The following is a 7,590-nucleotide window of genomic DNA, read 5'->3' as shown; positions in this document are numbered from 1 at the left end:
TACTCGGGAAGCTGAGACAGGAGAATGGCGTGAACCCGGGAGGCGGAGCTTGCAGTGAGCTGAGAGCCGGCCACTGCACTCCAGCCTGGGCGGCAGAGCAAGACTCCGTCTCAAAAAAAAAAAAAAAAAAAAAAAGAGTTGGAGTCACTCAGGGGGCGGAGCAAGATGGCCGAATAGGAACAGCTCCAGTCTCCAACTCCCGGCGTGAGCGACACAGAAGACCGGTGATTTCTGCATTTTCTTTTTTTTTTTTTTTTTTTTTTTTTTGAGACGGAGTCTCGCTCTGTCACCCAGGCTGGAGTGCAGTGGCTGGATCTCAGCTCACTGCAAGCTCTGCCTCCCGGGTTCACGCCATTCTCCTGCCTCAGCCTCCCGAGCAGCTGGGACTACAGGCGCCCGCCACCTCGCCCGGCTAGTTTTTTTTTGCATTTTTTAGTAGAGACGGGGTTTCACCATGTTAGCCAGGATGGTCTCGATCTCCTGACCTCGTGATCCACCCGTCTTGGCCTCCCAAAGTGCTGGGATTACAGGCTTGAGCCACCGCGCCCGGCCGATTTCTGCATTTTCAACTGAGGTACTGCGGTCATCTCACTGGGGAGTGCCGGACAATCGGTGCTGGTCAGCTGCTGCAGCCCAACCAGCGAGAGCTGAAGCAGGGTGAGGCATTGCCTCACCTGGGAAGCGCAAGGGGGAAGGGAATCCCTTTTCCTAGCCAGGCGAACTGAGACACACAGCACGTGGAAAATCGGGTAATTCCCACTCCAATACTGTGCTTTAAGCAAACGGGCACACCAGGAGATTATACCCACACCTGGCCAGTAGGGTCCCACGGCCATGGAGCCTCCCTCATTGCTAGCACAGCAGTCTGCAATCTAACCGCAAGGCAGCAGCGAGACTGGGGGAGGGGCGCCCGCCATTGCTGAGGCTTAAGTAGGTAAACAAAGCCGCTGGGAAGCTCGAACTGGGTGGAGTTCACAGCAGCTCAAGGAAACCTGCCTGTCTCTGTAGACTCCACCTCTGGGGACAGGGCACAGCTAAAAAAACAACAGGGAAAGCAGCAGAGGCCTGTGCAGACCCGAACGACTCTGTCTGACAGCTTTGAAGAGAGCAGTGGATCTCCCAACACGGAAGTTGAGATCTGAGAACGGACAGACTGCCTGCTCAAGTGGGTCCCTGACCTCTGAGTAGCCTAACTGGGAGACATCCCCCACTAGGGGCAGTCTGACACCCCACACCTCACAGGGTGGAGTACACCCCTGAGAGGAAGCTCCCAAGTAAGAATCAGACAGGTACACTGGCTGTTCAGCAATATTCTATCTTCTGCAACCTCTGCTGCTGATACCCAGGCAAACAGGGTCTGGAGTGGACCTCAAGCAATCTCCACAGACCTACAGCTGAGGGTCCTGACTATTAGAAGGAAAACTATCAAACAGGAAGAACACCTATACCAAAACCCCATCGGTACGTCACCATCATCAAAGACCAGAGGCAGATAAAACCACAAAGATGGGGAAGAAGCAGGGCAGAAAAGCTGGAAATTCAAAAAAGAAGAGCGCATCTCCCCCTGCGAAGGAGCGCAGCTCATCCCCAGCAACAGATCAAAGCTGGTCAGAGAATGACTTTGACGAGATGAGAGAAGAAGGCTTCAGTCCATCAAACTTCTCAGAGCTAAAGGAGGAATTACGTACCCAGCGCAAAGAAACTAAAAATCTTGAAAAAAGAGTGGAAGAATTGATAGCTAGAATGAATGACAGAGATGAAAACCATGACACGAGAAATACATGACAAATCCACAAGCTTCAGTAACCGACTTGATCAACTGGAAGAAAGAGTATCAGCGATTGAGGATCAAATGAATGAAATGAAGCGAGAAGAGAAACCAAAAGAAAAAAGAAGAAAAAGAAATGAACAAAGCCTGCAAGAAGTATGGGATTATGTAAAAAGACCAAATCTACGTCTGATTGGGGTGCCTGAAAGTGAGGGGGAAAATGGAACCAAGTTGGAAAACACTCTTCAGGATATCATCCAGAAGAACTTCCCCACCTAGTAGGGCAGGCCAACATTCAAATTCAGGAAATACAGAGAACACCACAAAGATACTCCTCAAGAAGAGCAACTCCAAGACACATAATTGCCAGATTCACCAAAGTTGAAATGAAGGAAAAAATCTTAAGGGCAGCCAGAGAGAAAGGCCGGGTTTCCCACAAAGGGAAGCCCATCAGACTAACAGCAGACCTCTCGGCAGAAACTCTACAAGCCAGAAGAGAGTGGGGGCCAATATTCAACATTCTTACAGAAAAGAATTTTAAACCCAGAATTTCATATCCAGCCAAACTAAGTTTCATCAGTGAAGCAGAAATAAAATCCTTTACAGATAAGCAAATGCTTAGAGATTTTGTCACCACCAGGCCTGCCTTACAAGAGACCCTGAAGGAAGCCCTAAACATGGAAAGGAACAACCGGTACCAGCCATTGCAAAAACATGCCAAAATGTAAAGACCATCGAGGCTAGGAAGAAACTGCATCAACTAACGAGCAAAAAAACCAGTTAATATCATAATGGCAGGATCAGGTTCACACATAACAATATTAACCTTAAATGTAAATGGACTAAATGCTCCAATTAAAAGACACAGACTGGCAAACTGGATAGAGTCAAGACCCATCAGTCTGCTGTATTCAGGAGACCCATCTCACATGCAGAGACATACATAGGCTCAAAATAAAGGGATAGAGGAAGATCTACCAAGCAAATGGAGAACAAAAAAAAGCAGGGGTTGCAATCCTAGTCTCTGATAAAATAGACTTTAAACCATCAAAGATCAAAAGAGACAAAGAAGGCCGTTACATAATGGTAAAGGGATCAATTCAACAGGAAGAGCTAACTATCCTAAATATATATGCACCCAATACAGGAGCACCCAAATTCATAAAGCAAGTCCTTAGAGACTTACAAAGAGACTTAGACTCCCATACAATAATAATGGGAGACTTCAACACTCCACTGTCAACATTAGACAGTTCAACAAGACAGAAAGTTAACAAGGATATCCAGGAATTGAACTCATCTCTGCACCAAGCGGACCTAATAGACATCGATAGAACTCTGCACCCCAAATCAACAGAATATACATTCTTCTCAGCACCACATCGCACTTATTCCAAAATTGACCACATAATTGGAAGTAAAGCACTCCTCAGCAAATGTACAAGAACAGAAATTATAACAAACTGTCTCTCAGACCACAGTGCAATCAAACTAGAACTCAGGACTAAGAAACTGAATCAAAACCCCTCAACTACATGGAAACGGAACAACCTGCTCCTGAATGACTACTGGGTAAGTAACGAAATGAAGGCAGAAATAAAGATGTTCTTTGAAACCAATGAGAACAAAGATACAACATACCAGAATCTCTGGGACACATTTAAAGCAGTGTGTAGAGGGAAATTTATAGCACTAAATGCCCACAAGAGAAAGCTGGAAAGGTCTAAAATTGACACTCTAACATCACAATTAAAAGAACTGGAGAAGCAAGAGCAAACAAATTCAAAAGCTAGCAGAAGGCAAGAAATAACTAAGATCAGAGCAGAACTGAAGGAGATAGAGACACAAAAAACCCTCCAAAAAATCAATGAATCCAGGAGTTGGTTTTTTGAAAAAATCAACAAAATTGACAGACCGCTAGCAAGACTAATAAAAAAGAAGAGAGAAGAATCAAATAGATGCAATAAAAATGATAAAGGGATATCACCATGGACCCCACAGAAATACAAACTACCATCAGAGAATACTATAAACACCTCTACGCAAATCAACTAGAAAATCTAGAAGAAATGGATAATTTCCTGGACACTTACACTCTTCTAAGACTAAACCAGGAAGAAGTTGAATCCCTGAATAGACCAATAGCAGGCTCTGAAATTGAGGCAATAATTAATAGCCTACCAACCAAAAAAAGTCCAGGACCAGATGGATTCACAGCTGAATTCTACCAGAGGTACAAAGAGGAGCTGGTACCATTCCTTCTGAAACTATTCCAATCAATAGAAAAAGAGGGAATCCTCCCTAACTCATTTTATGAGGCCAGCATCATCCTGATACCAAAGCCTGGCAGAGACACAACAAAAAAAGAGAATTTTAGACCAATATCCCTGATGAACATCGATGCAAAAATCCTCAATAAAATACTGGCAAACCGGATTCAGCAGCACATCAAAAAGCTTATCCACCATGATCAAGTGGGCTTCATCCCTGGGATGCAAGGCTGGTTCAACATTCGCAAATCAATAAACGTAATCCAGCATATAAACAGAACCAAAGACAAAAACCACATGATTATCTCAATAGATGCAGAAAAGGCTTTTGACAAAATTCAACAGCCCTTCATGCTAAAAACGCTCAAGAAATTCGGTGTTGATGGAACGTACCTCAAAATAATAAGAGCTATTTATGACAAACCCACAGCCAATATCATACTGAATGGGCAAAAACTGGAAAAATTCCCTTTGAAAACTGGCACAAGACAGGGATGCCCTCTCTCACCACTCCTATTCAACATAGTGTTAGAAGTTCTGGCTAGGGCAATCAGGCAAGAGAAAGAAATCAAGGGTATCCAGTTAGGAAAAGAAGAAGCCAAATTGTCCCTGTTTGCAGATGATATGATTGTATATTTAGAAAACCCCATTGTCTCAGCCCAAAATCTCCTTAAGCTGATAAGCAACTTCAGCAAAGTCTCAGGATACAAAATCAATGTGCAAAAATCACAAGCATTCTTATACACCAGTAACAGACAAACAGAGAGCCAAATCATGAATGAACTTCCATTCACAATTGCTTCAAAGAGAATAAAATACCTAGGAATCCAACTTACAAGGGATGTAAAGGACCTCTTCAAGGAGAACTACAAACCACTGCTCAGTGAAATAAAAGAGGACACTAACAAATGGAAGAACATACCATGCTCATGGATAGGAAGAATCAATATCGTGAAAATGGCCATACTGCCCAAGGTTATTTATAGATTCAATGCCATCTCCACCAAGCTACCAATGAGTTTCTTCACAGAACTCGAAAAAACGGCTTTAAAGTTCATATGGAACCAAAAAAGAGCCCGCATTGCCAAGACAATTCTAAGTCAAAAGAACAAAGCTGGAGGCATCACGCTACCTGACTTCAAACTATACTACAAGGCCACAGTAACCAAAACAGCATGGTACTGGTACCAAAACAGAGATATAGACCAATGGAACAGAACAGAGTCCTCAGAAATAATACCACACATCTACAGCCATCTGATCTTTGACAAACCTGAGAGAAACAAGAAATGGGGAAAGGACTCCCTATTTAATAAATGGTGCTGGGAAAATTGGCTAGCCATAAGTAGAAAGCTGAAACTGGATCCTTTCCTTACTCCTTATACGAAAATTAATTCAAGATGGATTAGAGACTTAATGTTAGACCTAATACCATAAAAACCCTAGAAGAAAACCTAGGTAGTACCATTCAGGACATAGGCATGGGCAAGGACTTCATGTCTAAAACACCAAAAGCAACGGCAGCAAAAGCCAAAATTGACAAATGGGATCTAATTAAACTAAAGAGCTTCTGCACAGCAAAAGAAACTACCATCAGAGTGAACAGGCAACCTACAGAATGGGAGAAAATTTTTGCAATCTACTCATCTGACAAAGGGCTAATATCCAGAAGCTACAAAGAACTCAAACAAATTTACAAGAAAAAAACAAACAACCCCATCCAAAAGTGGGGAAAGGATATGAACAGACATTTCTCAAAAGAAGACATTCATACAGCCAACAGACACATGAAAAAATGCTCATCATCACTGGCCATCAGAGAAATGCAAATCAAAACCACAATGAGATACGATCTCACACCAGTTAGAATGGCAATCATTAAAAAGTCAGGAAACAACAGGTACTGGAGAGGATGTGGAGAAATAGCAACACTTTTACACTGTTGGTGGGATTATAAACTAGTTCAACCATTATGGAAAAGAGTATGGAGATTCCTCAAGGTTCTAGAACTAGATGTACCATATGACCCAGCCATCCCACTACTGGGTATATACCCAAAGGATTATAAATCATGCTGCTGTAAAGACACATGCACACGTATGTTTATTGCGGCACTATTCACAATAGCAAAGACTTGGAATCAACCCAAATGTCCATCTATGACAGACTGGATTAAGAAAATGTGGCACATATACACCATGGAATATTATGCAGCCATAAAAAAGGATGAGTTTGCGTCCTTTGTAGGGACATGGATGCAGCTGGAAACCATCATTCTTAGCAAACTATCCCAAGAACAGAAAACCAATCACCGCATGTTCTCACTCATAGGTGGGAACTGAACAATGAGATCACTTGGACTCGGGAAGGGGAACATCACACACCGGGGCCTATCATGGGGAGGAGGGGGGGAGGGATTGCATTGGGAGTTATACCAGATATAAATGATGAATTGAGGGGTGCTGACGAGTTGATGGGTGCAGCACACCAACATGGCACAAGTATACATATGTAACAAACCTGCACGTTATGCACATGTACCCTAGAACTTAAAGTATAATAAATATATATATATAAAAAAAGAGTTGGAGTCAAAAGTTTATCTTCAATAGATTTATCTTCAAATTAACCCTTTTTAATAGAACTGAGGCTTAATCCAGTTATCCTGTCAGCTCATAATTATTTTATTTTGGCTTCTTTCATCTCCTTTTAATATGGATATATTCACGAAGACTTCAAAATTCACCTATGGAAAAATCAATAATCTTTGGGATCTAATTTCTATAATCAATTTACTTTAGATTCATTTTTAGAGTAGGTGGATCTACCTGGTTCTCAATTTGATACCCTCTCTAAGCATGAATGCGTTCAATCATACTCATTTCTAAGCTATCACACTCAAGAATAATAGTACAGATCTGTGGAATATGCCAGTATCTACAGTAAAAGATAAATTATTAGGTCTTTCATAATTTTAGCAACTGTCTTGTAGTTCCTTCCCGCAGATCTAACAAATAGTCCTGCGAGTAAAGCAAAAGCACAGAGTTAGTCTATGAGGAGTTTCCAATGACATGCAGCTACAGGAAAAGCCCCATTGGAATAGACTTCGACCAAGTAATATTATCTATGAGAGTAAAAATCTGGAAACAACCTCAATCTCCATCATACAGTAATCAGTAAATGTATGTAAGATAGTCCCTACAATAAAAAAATACAGAAATGAAAATGAATGAACTAATACAACATCTGTGAAAAACTAAATTTACCATCTTTCAACATGGCTAATTCTCAGAAACATGATGTTAAGTGACAAAAATAAAAAATAAACACAAACAGAAAAAAGCATGTAGGCCGGGCTTGGTGGCTCATGCCTGTAATCTCAACACTTTTGGGGGGCTGAGGAGGGAGGATCCCTTGAACTCAGGAGTTTGAGACCAGCCTGGGAAACACAGGGAGACCCCATCTCAAGAAAAAAAAGAGGTATATATATTATTTCTATAAAATTTTAAAACATTTGAAGCATAACTATATATTGTTTATAGATCAAAAATA

At 41.8% G+C, this 7,590-nt stretch overlaps 1 non-coding gene across 1 annotated transcript; it reads right to left on the bottom strand.

Annotated features, from left to right (window-relative positions):
- Window positions 1–7,017: 7,017 nt before the first annotated feature.
- Window positions 7,018–7,149, bottom strand: LOC117066262. The gene has a single exon (XR_004430243.1). It is a non-coding gene; the product is annotated as a small nucleolar RNA SNORA18 (small nucleolar RNA).
- Between the last annotated feature and the right edge of the window lie 441 nt (window positions 7,150–7,590).

Source organism: Trachypithecus francoisi, unplaced genomic scaffold (assembly GCF_009764315.1).
Source record: "Trachypithecus francoisi isolate TF-2019V2 unplaced genomic scaffold, Tfra_2.0 Lachesis_group2, whole genome shotgun sequence".
Taxonomy (NCBI): Eukaryota; Metazoa; Chordata; class Mammalia; order Primates; family Cercopithecidae; genus Trachypithecus; species Trachypithecus francoisi.
This window is presented reverse-complemented; position numbering and strand designations above follow the sequence as displayed.